The following is a 13,202-nucleotide window of genomic DNA, read 5'->3' on the forward strand; positions in this document are numbered from 1 at the left end:
GACTAGGGGAGCATGGGGCAGGGAAGGCTGGCTGGAGTAGGGGAGCATGGGGCAGGGAAGGCTGGCTGGAGTAGAGGGTTAGAGCAGGGAAGGCTGGCTGGAGTAGGGGAGCATGGGGCAGGGAAGGCTGGCTGGACTAGGGGAGCATGGGGCAGGGAAGGCTGGCTGGCTGGACTAGGGGAACATGGGGCAGGGAAGGCTGGCTGGAGTAGGGGAGCATGGGGCAGGGAAGGCTAGCTGGACTAGGGGAGCATGGGGCAGGGAAGGCTGGCTGAAGTAGAGGGTTAGAGCAGGGAAGGCTGGCTGGAGTAGGGGAGCATGGGGCAGGGAAGGCTGGCTGGACTAGGGGAGCATGGGGCAGGGAAGGCTGGCTGAAGTAGAGGGTTAGAGCAGGGAAGGCTGGCTGGTTTCTTGCACTAGGTGGAGGGGCACAGAGCAGGGAATCCTACCTTTCTTCAGAGGGCCCGGGGGAGACAGGGCAGATATAAAACGGCAGCTGGGGAGACACAGCGCCGCCGACGGTGTGTGAAGCTCTCTGAGAGCCAATCACAGCTCGCGGACCGGCAGCCAATCAGGAGCGGCTGCAATGGCTGCTCCTGATAGGCTGCCGGTCCGCGAGCTGTAATGTCTTGTATTTCAAATACCGCTGGCGGCGCTGTGTGTCCGCGGCTGACGATTCATATATTCTGTGCTGCTGTCACCCGGGCCCCTGCTCTCTCCGGGCCTGGGACTCTGGGCCTGTTAGTGGCCCTGCTTGTGAGGCTGATGGGCCTGCTTGTGAGGCTGGTGGGCCTGCTTGTGAGGCTGGTGGGCATGCTTGTGAGGCTGGTGGGCATGCTTGTGAGGCTGGCACGCTGCTGGTGGTTTCTGAGGCACATGGCCAGCTGCTTTCCCCTGCTGCTAAGATCAATGACAGGCTGACAGGCGTACATTAAGCTGTGTCTGAAAACACGGCCACATATGTCATAGTATTGCCACTCTAAGTGGGCAGCTCCACTTCTATTTCCATTGTCATGCCCTTTCATAAAAATGTTCTGAGTGCCTAAAGTTTGTATAGCACTTGCTGCTCAGTCCTCCGGAGGCCTCGGGATTCCAGGATGTTTGCTATACTTTTATAGATAACAGTTGTCTTTCACTGTGCTGTCATCTGTCATCTTCTTATTTCCTCCTGGCCCCTTATGGCCAGCAACTCCCCCATCTCTTCATCACTCCAAATGGACATTGCTGTGGTGGTGTTATGGTATATTACACCCGTTTAATACAGGAATGCCGCCTCTGTTGTTTGCAGTATGCTGAGCGTGTGTCCAGGGCTGTGGCTGCTGACATCATCAAAGGAGACCGAGGAACATCAAATCATCGCTGAGTCCAGGGTTGTATCCATTCATACTGCACATCACCCGGCTTGTTTCCGAGTTCAACCCTGCTCGATTGCAGGGTTGAAATGTGAGTCGCCGGACCCGGCAATATTTCTGGTGGTACGTTCACACTGCACCTCGACCCAGCAATATCCTGGGTTACTTTTGCAATGTGAAAGGGGTATAAAAGTCTTCTCATGTTCTTGCTCATGCGGCGGCTCAGTGTTCTAGCCGATGTGTATTCTGCTCATGGGATTCAAGCCAGTGATGCAGGATTCCAAACCTGGGACATCACCACAGCTATGTGCAGTGTTATTTATATTACATATAATTTTTACTCAGACTGAATGATAACATTGGTAAAAGTCTCACCTGGCTCCGGCGTGCGCATGCGCAGTGGCCAAATATCGACCCGCTCGCAAATCAGGCCCAGAGCACCCAGGGATAGTGGATGATGGTTGGTATGCTCAGTCAGGTGTCCTAAGTTGGAATGTTGCACCTTAAATAAACACACGGTGCAACATCAACTATAAAGGACAGCCTTCTGAAGGATCATCTACCACAATCTACTAACAGGTGATCTGCCTACTGGGGGCCTTTTGTCAATGTCATCCATCTTCCATAGAAGACTCTAAAAGTCAGTCACCACATTTGGGAAGCAGGGACTACTACTGTCACTAGAGCACATCCATGGAGCATTGAGGAAGAGAAGACACCTAGTCAGCATCCAAGTGTCTTGGATGCTGACTACTGTCCCTAGAGGAAGAGAAGACACCTAGAGTCCCTGCTTCCCAGGTGTGGTGACTTCTATTTTAATGGCTTCTATGAAAGATGGATGACATTGACAAAAGGCCCTCATAGGCAGATCACCTGTTAGTAGATTGTGGTAGATGATCCTGTAGAAGGCTGTCATTTACTGTTGATGTTGCACCTTAAATAAATAAACACACGGTGCAACATTGCAACTTAGGACACCAACCATCATCCACTAGCCCTGTGCCGTTGGGAACTCAGCCAGACTTTCGAACCAGGATCTTGATCATCACCAGTAGTAAACCTGGCAGCCATTCAGCTGAGCCACCACATGACCAATGCTAGGGTGAGACTTTTCCTATTGTCATCATTCCGTCTGGGAGAGAATTACAGGTAATATAAATAGCACTGGTCTTGGGATTCAAAGCAGGATTTCCTTGGTCGTCACCAGAAGTAATCCTAGTAGCCATTCAGCTGAGCCACTGCATGACAAGCTACTTAGTGAGACTTTTACTAATGTTATTATTCAGTCTGGGTAAATATTACAGGTAATATAAATAACATTGGTCCAGGGATTCAAACCAGTGACTCCCACCACAACTATGTGCAGAGTACATAGCAGCTAGGCCACTGAGCCACCACAGGATCAGGGATGGGAGGAAACTTTTACCAGTGTTATCATGCATTCTGGTGGAAAATGACCAATGTTATTTATATTATCTGTAATTTCTGTAATTTTCCCTCAGACTGTATGATAACATTGGTAAAAGTTTCGTTGCTTGCTTCGTCCTGTTGTGGCTCAGTGGTCTGGCGGATAGGCACTCTGCACATACTTCTGGTGAGGTCACTGGTTCGAATCCAAGGACAAATGTAATTTATATTACCTGTAATTTTTCCCCAGACTGAATGATAACATTAGTAAAAGTCTCACTAAGTACTTGGTCTTGCGGTGTCTCAGCAGAATGGCTGCTAGGATTACTTCTGGTGCTGACCAAGGAGATCCTGGTTTGAATCCCTCAACCAGTGTTATTTATATTACCTGTAATTTTCCCCCAGATTGCATGATAACATTGGTAAAAGTTTCCTTGCATCCTTGGCCCTGTGGTGGCACAGTGGTCTACCTGGTAAGCACTCTGCACATACTTGTGGTGGGATCACTGGTTTGAATCCCAGGACAAATTTAATTTATATTACCTGTAATTTTTCCCCAGACTGAATGATAACATAAGTAAAAGTCTCTCTAGATACTCGGTCCTGGGGTGGCTCAGCTGAATGACTGTCAGGTTTATGGCTAGTGATGACCATGGAGATCCTGGTTTGAATCCCTGAACCAAAGTTATTTATATTACCTGTAATTTTCCCCCAGATTGCATGATAACATTGGTAAAAGTGTCCTGGCATGCTTGGTCCTGAGGTGGCTCAGTGGTCTAGCTGATAGGCACTCTGCACATAAATGTGGTAGGTTCACTGGTTCGAATCCCAGGACAAATGTAATTTATATTACCTGTAATTTTTCCCCAGACTGAATGATAACATAAGTAAAAGTCTCTCTAGATACTCGGTCCTGTGGTGGCTCAGCTGAATGATTGCCAGGTTTATGGCTAGTGATGACCATGGATATCCTGGTTCGAATCTCTGGCAGTCTGGCTGAGTTTCCTGTGGCACAGAGCACCTTGGCTAGTGGATGATGGTTGGTATCCTCAGTGAGGTGTCCTAGGTTGGAATGTTGCACCGTGTGTTTATTTATTTAAGGTGCAACATCAACTGTAAAGGACAGCCTTCTACAGGATCTACCACAATCTACTAACAGGTGATCTGCCTACTGGGGGCCTTTTGTCAATGTCATCTTCCATAGAAGACACGTAAGAGGAGAAGGAGGAAGAAGACGAGAGAGGAGGAAGAAGACGAGAGAGAGCGCGTGGAGGAAGAGAAGACGAGAGAGAGCGCGCGCGGAGGAAGAGAAGACGAGAGAGAGCGCGCGCGGAGGAAGAGAAGAAGGCGAGCGAGCGAGGAAGACGAGAGAGAGCGCGCGCGGAGGAAGAGAAGAAGACGAGCGAGCAAGAAGACGAGAGAGAGCGCGCGGAGGAAGAGAAGACGAGAGAGCGTGCGGAGGAAGAGAGGAAGAAGAGCGCTCGTCTTCTCTTCCTCCGCGCGCGCTCTCTCGTCTTCTCTTCCTCGCTCCGCGCTCTCTCTCTCTCGTCTTCTCTTCCGCGCTCTCTCTCTCTCGTCTTCTCTTCCTCCGCGCGCTCTCTCTCTCGTCTTCTCTTCCTCCGCGCGCTCTCTCTCGTCTTCTTCCTCGCTCCGCACGCGCTCTCTCGTCTTCTCTTCCTCCGCGCGCGCTCTCTCTCTCGTCTTCTTCCTCCGCGCGCTCTCGCTCGTCTTCTCTTCAGCGCACTCTCTCGTCTTCTTCCTCCTCCTCCTCTTCCTCCTCGCTCTCTCTCGTCTTCTTCCTCCTCGCTCGTCTTCTCTCCCTCCGCGCGCTCTCTCGTCTTCTTCCTCCTCACTTCTCTCTCCTTGTCCAGTAGAGTGTCTTCTATGGAAGATGGATGACATGGACAAAAGGCCCCCAGTAGGCAGATCACCTGTTCCTGGATTGTGGTAGATGATCCTGTAGAAGGCTGTCCTTTATAGTTGATGTTGCACCTTAAATAAATAAACACACAGTGCAACATTCCAACCTAGGACACCTCACTGAGGATACCAACCATCATCCACTAGCCCAAGGTGCTCTGTGCCACAGGAAACTCAGCCAGACTGCCAGAGATTCGAACCAGGATCTCTATGGTCATTACCAGCCGTAAACCTGGCAGCCATTCAGCTGAGCCACCGCATGACCGAGTACTTAGTGAGACTTTTCCTAATGTTATCATTCAGTCTGGGGAAAAATTACAGGTAATATAAATAACATTTGTCCTGGGATTCGAACCAGTGACCCCCACCACAACTATGTGCAGAGTTAGACCACTGAGCCACCACAAGATCAAGCATGTAAGGAAACTATTACCAATGTTATCATTCAGTCTGGGGAAAAATTACAGGTAATATAAATAACATTGGTCCTGGGATTCAAACCAGGATCTCCATGGTCACCACCAGCAGTAATCCTGGCAGTCATTCAGCAAGGCCACCGCATAACCAAGTATATGAGGAGACTATTACTAATGTTATCATTCAGTCTGGGGGGAAATTACAAGTAACAAAAATAACATTGGTCCTGGGATTTAAACCAGCAACCCCACTATAACTACAGTATGTGCAGAGCACCTATGAGTTAGGCCACTGAGCCAGCCTATACCTCTAACCAGCAACCCCACTATAACTACAGTATGTGCAGAGCACCTATGAGTTAGGCCACTGAGCCAGCCTATACCTCTAACCAGCAACCCCACTATAACTACAGTATGTGCAGAGCACCTATGAGTTAGGCCACTGAGCCAGCCTATACCTCTAACCAGCAACCCCACTATAACTACAGTATGTGCAGAGCACCTATGAGTTAGGCCACTGAGCCAGCCTATACCTCTAACCAGCAACCCCACTATAACTACAGTATGTGCAGAGCACCTATGAGTTAGGCCACTGAGCCAGCCTATACCTCTAACCAGCAACCCCACCATAACTACAGTATGTGCAGAGCACCTATGAGTTAGGCCACTGAGCCAGCCTATACCTCTAACCAGCAACCCCACCATAACTACAGTATGTGCAGAGCACCTATGAGTTAGGCCACTGAGCCAGCCTATACCTCTAACCAGCAACCCCACTATAACTACAGTATGTGCAGAGCACCTATGAGTTAGGCCACTGAGCCAGCCTATACCTCTAACCAGCAACCCCACTATAACTACAGTATGTGCAGAGCACCTATGAGTTAGGCCACTGAGCCAGCCTATACCTCTAACCAGCAACCCCACCATAACTACAGTATGTGCAGAGCACCTATGAGTTAGGCCACTGAGCCAGCCTATACCTCTAACCAGCAACCCCGCTATAACTACAGTATGTGCAAAGCACCTATGAGTTAGGCCACTGAGCCCGCCTATACCTCTAACCAGCAACCCCGCTATAACTACAGTATGTGCAGAGCACCTATGAGTTAGGCCACTGAGCCAGCCTATACCTCTAACCAGCAACCCGGCCATAACTACAGTATGTGCAGAGAACGTATGAGTTAGGCCACTGAGCCAGCCTATATCTCTAACCAGCAACCCCACTATACTATAACTACAGTATGTGCAGAGAACCTATGAGTTAGGCCACTGAGCCAGCCTATACCTCTAACCAGCAACCCCACTATAACTACAGTATGTGCAGACCACCTGAGTTAGGCCACTGAGCCAGCCTATACCTCTAACCAGCAACCCCACTATAACTACAGTATGTGCAGAGCACCTATGAGTTAGGCCACTGAGCCAGCCTATACCTCTAACCAGCAACCCCGCCATAACTACAGTATGTGCAGAGAACGTATGAGTTAGGCCACTGAGCCAGCCTATACCTCTAACCAGCAACCCCACTATAACTACAGTATGTGCAGAGCACCTATGAGTTAGGCCACTGAGCCAGCCTATACCTCTAACCAGCAACCCCACTATAACTACAGTATGTGCAGAGCACCTATGAGTTAGGCCACTGAGCCAGCCTATACCTCTAACCAGCAACCCCACCATAACTACAGTATGTGCAGAGAACCTATGAGTTAGGCCACTGAGCCAGCCTATATCTCTAACCAACAACCCCACTATAACTACAGTATGTGCAGAGAATGAGTTAGGCCACTGAGCCAGCCTATACCTCTAACCAGCAACCCCACTATAACTACAGTATGTGCAGAGCACCTATGAGTTAGGCCACTGAGCCAGCCTATATCTCTAACCAACAGCCCCACTATAACTACAGTATGTGCAGAGAATGAGTTAGGCCACTGAGCCAGCCTATACCTCTAACCAGCAACCCCACTATAACTACAGTATGTGCAGAGCACCTATGAGTTAGGCCACTGAGCCAGCCTATATCTCTAACCAGCAACCCCACTATACTATAACTACAGTATGTGCAGAGAACCTATGAGTTAGGCCACTGAGCCAGCCTATACCTCTAACCAGCAACCCCGCCATAACTACAGTATGTGCAGAGAACCTATGAGTTAGGCCACTGAGCCAGCCTATACCTCTAACCAGCAACCCCACCATAACTACAGTATGTGCAGAAAACCTATGAGTTAGGCCACTGAGCCAGCCTATATCTCTAACCAGCAACCCCACTATAACTACACTATGTGCTGAGAATGAGTTAGGCCACTGAGCCAGCCTATACCTCTAACCAGCAACCCCACTATAACTACAGTATGTGCAGAGCACCTATGAGTTAGGCCACTGAGCCAGCCTATACCTCTAACCAGCAACCCCACCATAACTACAGTATGTGCAGAGCACCTATGAGTTAGGCCACTGAGCCAGCCTATACCTCTAACCAGCAACCCCACCATAACTACAGTATGTGCAGAAAACCTATGAGTTAGGCCACTGAGCCAGCCTATATCTCTAACCAGCAACCCCACTATAACTACAGTATGTGCTGAGAATGAGTTAGGCCACTGAGCCAGCCTATACCTTTAACCAGCAACCCCACTATAACTACAGTATGTGCAGAGCACCTATGAGTTAGGCCACTGAGCCAGCCTATATCTCTAACCAGCAACCCCACTATAACTACAGTATGTGCAGAGCACCTATGAGTTAGGCCACTGAGCCAGCCTATATCTCTAACCAGCAACCCCACTATAACTACAGTTTGTGCAAAGCACCTATGAGTTAGGACACTGAGCCAGCCTATACCTTTAACCAGCAACCCCACTATAACTACAGTATGTGCAGAGCACCTATGAGTTAGGCCACTGAGCCAGCCTATATCTCTAACCAGCAACCCCACTATAACTACAGTATGTGCAGAGCACCTATGAGTTAGGCCACTGAGCCAGCCTATATCTCTAACCAGCAACCCCACTATAACTACAGTATGTGCAGAGCACCTATGAGTTAGGCCACTGAGCCAGCCTATATCTCTAACCAGCAACCCCACTATAACTACAGTTTGTGCAAAGCACCTATGAGTTAGGCCACTGAGCCAGCCTATATCTCTAACCAGCAACCCCACTATAACTACAGTATGTGTAGAGCACCTGTGAGTTAGGCCATTGAGCCAGCCTATACCTCTAACCAGCAGAGATACTTTTCTCAATGTCTTACACCACCCAGCTGCAACTTTCAAGGAACCAGGATAAAAACAAGCCAGACAGGATCCAAGCCAGGATCTCACTATGCTGTATATGGAGGATCTGGCTGTTATCTCACTGATACAATATACATTGTGTCTAACTTGGGACACTTTTCTCAGTGCTTACAATCAGCCTGCTGTAACATCCAGGGGTCTATTTACCATCGGGGGCCGATACTTAAGTATCCACCTCGCAGCTGGGGATACTTATGATATTCAGCAAACTCTGAAAAATTTAGTTTTCAGAGTTAACCTGTGGGAACAAATGCCAAATGGTCCTATCCATACCCTGACGGGGATGCAGTCGGGAAGCCGATGGACGGAATCCCGACCGTCGGCTTCCCGACGGTCTAATCCTGGCAAGGTACAAATGACAGGTGTCGATATCCCGACGCCTGTCATTTTACCTACGCCGGGAGCCCGACACCCGGCTTACCAATCGAAGGTAAGCCGGGCGCGGACAACTGCGGGGGAGGGGGGAGGGTTAGATTTAGGGTTCCCGGGGGGGATTTAGGGTTAGGCACCCCGCTGGGAGGTTAGGTTTAGGCTAGGGGAAGGGGGGGTTAGGGTTAGGCAATGTTACGAATTCCGAGGCCTACTCCATGTGACACCACAAGAACCCAGCTATCGAGATCTTCCGCCAATAACAACTGCCCGTTGTTTCCTTAGAACTAGGATATGTTCACCGGTACTTAGGCGGCCGCCTGGACTTATGCTCGAGGTAGTAGAGGCTCACATGGAGATACAAGGGAATTCAATAGGTAAATAATGTACAGTTAGGACTGACACAGTTGATGATGATAAGGATATCGATGATCCAGATGTTGTGAGAGTACAGTTTGGTTTTTTGGACAATAGCTTGGGAGCCGATGGTGTGGCAGCTGTGCCGTTGGTGCAGCAATGGTGCAGCAGTGATGCTGATGGTGCAGCTATAGCCGTAGATAAACAGCCTAGGGTTAGTAAATGGCTCTGAGAGCCGAAGGTGCGGCAACTGTACCGATGGTGCCGATGTTGGGGCAGTTGCCGTGGATAAACAGTCTATGGTTCCATGATGGCTTTGAGAGCCGATGGTGCAGCAGGTGTGCCGATGTTGGGGCAATTGCCGTAGGATGAACGTTGGCAGCACGGGAGCTGCTGGATATGGCTAGGAAGCCGTTTTTAAGATTGATGGTAGCACGGAAGCTACTTGGAGCGGCCTGGAAGCCGTATGGTGAACCATGGCAGCACGGGAGCTGCTAGATGCGCCAAGGAAGCCGTTTGGAGATAGGTGGTAGCATGGAAGCTACTTGGACGGGTTAGGAAGCCGTATGGTGAACGATGGCAGCACGGGAGCTGCTAGATGCGGCCAGGAAGCCGTTTGGAGATAGGTGGTAGTACGGAAGCTACTTGGAGCGGTTAGGAAGCCGTATGGTGAACGATGGCAGCACGGGAGCTGCTAGATGCGTCCAGGAAGCCGTTTGGAGATAGGTGGTAGCACAGAAGCTACTTGGTGCAGCTAAGAAGCCGTATGGTGAACGATGGCAGCACGGAAGCTGCTAGATGCGGCCAGGAAGCCGTTTGGAGATAGGTGGTAGCACGGAAGCTACTTGGAGCGGTTAGGAAGCCGTGTGAGAGTTCCGTGAACCGGAGAACAGGAACAACCTGACTCTGCAGCCAGGCTGAGGGAACTCAGAGACACTCTATAGTCGGCCTGTGTCGCCCGGTTGACACAAGCAGCTGAGATGGTCTAGGCAGGGGCCTAAACAGCAGACAAGTGGATTCAGATGCTGCAGTAACACATAATGGAGGCAGTGAGGTGGAAACACTGCAGGTAACAAGATAAATGCAGACAGACAGGACTGTCACTCACCTGACTTGCATTCATTGCAATGGAGCCGCGGAGCTGGTGCTGAGAGAGAAAGCCTCGCAAGATGATGTCATCATCTCGCGAGGCTTTCTCTCTCAGTACCAGTTCCAGGCTCCAGGCGGAGATTGGGAGGGAGAGAGGTGATCGCGTGCAGCCAACAGTATGTGGCGCAGTCTGGCATCGTGACGTCAGGCTGCGCGCCTTTGCTGTTCTCAGTCTGCTGCTGTGAAGAGGAAAGGAGGAGGAGCTGTGCACCAAGGCCACGAGGAGGACGCTTCGCCCAGCCACCACGCTTTTCAGTCAGTCTGTGTGTCAGTGACAGACTGTCTGTAGCAGAAGAGGAGAGGGGGTCAGATGATTTACAGCAATTCTTTGCTTTCCCCAGGTAAGGCAATGTTTCTGGCTGCAGCTTTGCAGGGGAGTAGGTGGGGGTTCCTTTGCTTGTTTTGATTTATTACTCTGTAATGGTGGGAACCCCTGTTTTTATTCATTCTCTTTTTTTTTTTTTATGTAACTTTGTAAGAATATATGTTTTTAAACTCTGCAACTTCCAAGAGGGAGGTAGTCAGCACCCCGGCAGATGGGATGCCGACGTTCAAAAAAACGGCTTGTGAATCCCAACAGCAGTCAGGAATCCAGAGCGCCAGGGGGTTAGGGGGAGGGTTAGGTTTATGGTTAGGAATATGCACTATGTTAGGGTTGGGGGGAGGGTTAGGTTTAGGCACTGGGGAGGGAGGGTTAGGGTGCGGGGAGGTTAGGTTTAGACATTACGGAGGAGGTTAGGTTCAGGCACCGGGGAGGGTTAGGGGTAAGGGTTAGCATTAGGGTGCTTACCTAATGGTGTCGGGGTTCTGACTGTCAGAATACCGCTGTCGGTATTTTGACCGCCAGCATCCCAACCGCCGGGATCCCATACCCAGCCCTTTCCAACACTATATTATTATTTTATGTTGTCTTTTTTTCAAGTCATTTTTTTAATGTTAAATTTATATAGATATTTTTGAATCTGTGGGATGATTTAAATGTTTTGTGTGCCCCCTGCTGGCTGTCTATACAATTGTAGCTTTATTTAGATGCCTAAAGCTGCAGGGTGGGGGGACACATTTATCCTCACAGCCTCTTGAGATGCCGAAGAAATGTGTGCAAAGTCTTTTGTTTGGGCACCCAAACCAGGACGTCAGACGCCCAAACCAGGACGTCAGACGCCCAAGCCAGGACGTCAGACGCCCAAGCCAGGACGTCAGACGCCCAAGCCAGGACGTCAGACGCCCAAGCCAGGACGTCAGACGCCCAAGCCAGGACGTCAGAAGCCCAAGCCAGGACGTCAGACGCCCAAACCAGGACTCCAGACGCCCAAGCCACGACGTCAGACGCCCAAACCAGGACTCCAGACGCCCAAACCAGGACTCCAGACGCCCAAACCAGGACTTCAGACGCCCAAACCAGGACGTCAGACGCCCAAACCAGGACGTCAGATGCCCAAACCAGGACTCCAGACACCCAAACCAGGACGTCAGACGCCCAAACCAGGACTTCAGACGCCCAAACAAGAACTGTAGACAGATTTAGCTGCTTTCAGCTGCTAAACCCTGTTCTTTTGGGCGCGTTAAATACTAATGGGTGTCTAATCTGAGTAACAATTTATTTGCTCTGATAGACGCCTATTAGTTTAGACACCCAGCAGGGGGCACGCTAAACATTTGAATCGCCCCCTGTATATCTGTATAAAGCATGCATTAACAAATAAATTTGTAATTTAAAAAATGATAGGTATTAGAAAAAAATGGCAGGGGGATGGAGGGGATACAGGGGGCAGTAGGTGATACAGGGCACAAGTCTGGTAGAACTTCTGTTGTATGATGATGACATAGTTATATACCTACACAAACAGGCATCTTCTGGGACCATATGATCTCCAACATGAATAGTGAATACTGACTGAAGACAACGTCTGCCCAGGGAGGATCAGTTTCTTTAGAGGTCCTACGTTGCAGAGAAACCACCATACAGGTAAGGTGTATTTGGAACAGAATGGAGAGGAATGTTCTCAGAGTGACGAGAAATGGGTGGAGTGTCATGATGACATGCCCCCATTTCCAGTGACCACGCCCCTAATGACACGTGACCATGCCTATTTTTTTGCTGCTCGCCTTCGGCGCGCATACACTCCATGTTACTTTATTTTCAAACTTGCGCCACTAAAGTTATGGAACTGGGACCACCCATTATCAAATGGCAAGTTTCACCTATGGGCGCAGACAGTGAGCCGGAATTAGACTGTCACTGGCTGTGAAGGGATGCCTAACCCTAACCTCCCCCCCTAGTATGTCTATATATATATATATATATATATATATGTGTATATATATATATATATATGTGTATATATATATATTATAGCAATATATGGAGAGAGGCGGCACTCAGAGTCTTTTCAATCGAAAAGTGAACCCTATGCCAGGGTGATTTATTGGGACAATGTTTCGGGGACCGTATCCCCTTCCTCAGAACAACATCAATTGTAACGGGAGCGTACCATAATACCACGCCCCTCTTCGGCACACAGATGTCCCGACCGCTGAATCACCAGTGTTGGGAGGTATGATCCTAATAGTGAATACTTATGTGCCAGCTGCTGGTAGCCTTGTCATGCTCCTGTGGGTGGGTGCTTCTCACATGTTAGACACGCCCACAAAGAGGTGTAGCCCTGTCCCTAAAATGCTGTGGCCACACCCCCTCCAGAGGGGGCCCTGGGAAGTTGCTGTACCGGGACCCAGGATTTCTCTTGGCAGCCCTGGAAACAACACAAACACAGACAGACCTGAATGACAGGCAATGAATTGACAAAGACAAGACAGGATTTCCAGATTCTTGGAAAAAGCCAGAATAAGGATAGGACATGATGCAGAATCCCTGAAACAACTAAGACTGGGAATTGCCAACAAGATTATTTGATAAGCGCAAATCCTAAC

Source organism: Taudactylus pleione, unplaced genomic scaffold (assembly GCF_031769625.1).
Source record: "Taudactylus pleione unplaced genomic scaffold, aTauple2 ptg000073l, whole genome shotgun sequence".
Taxonomy (NCBI): Eukaryota; Metazoa; Chordata; class Amphibia; order Anura; family Myobatrachidae; genus Taudactylus; species Taudactylus pleione.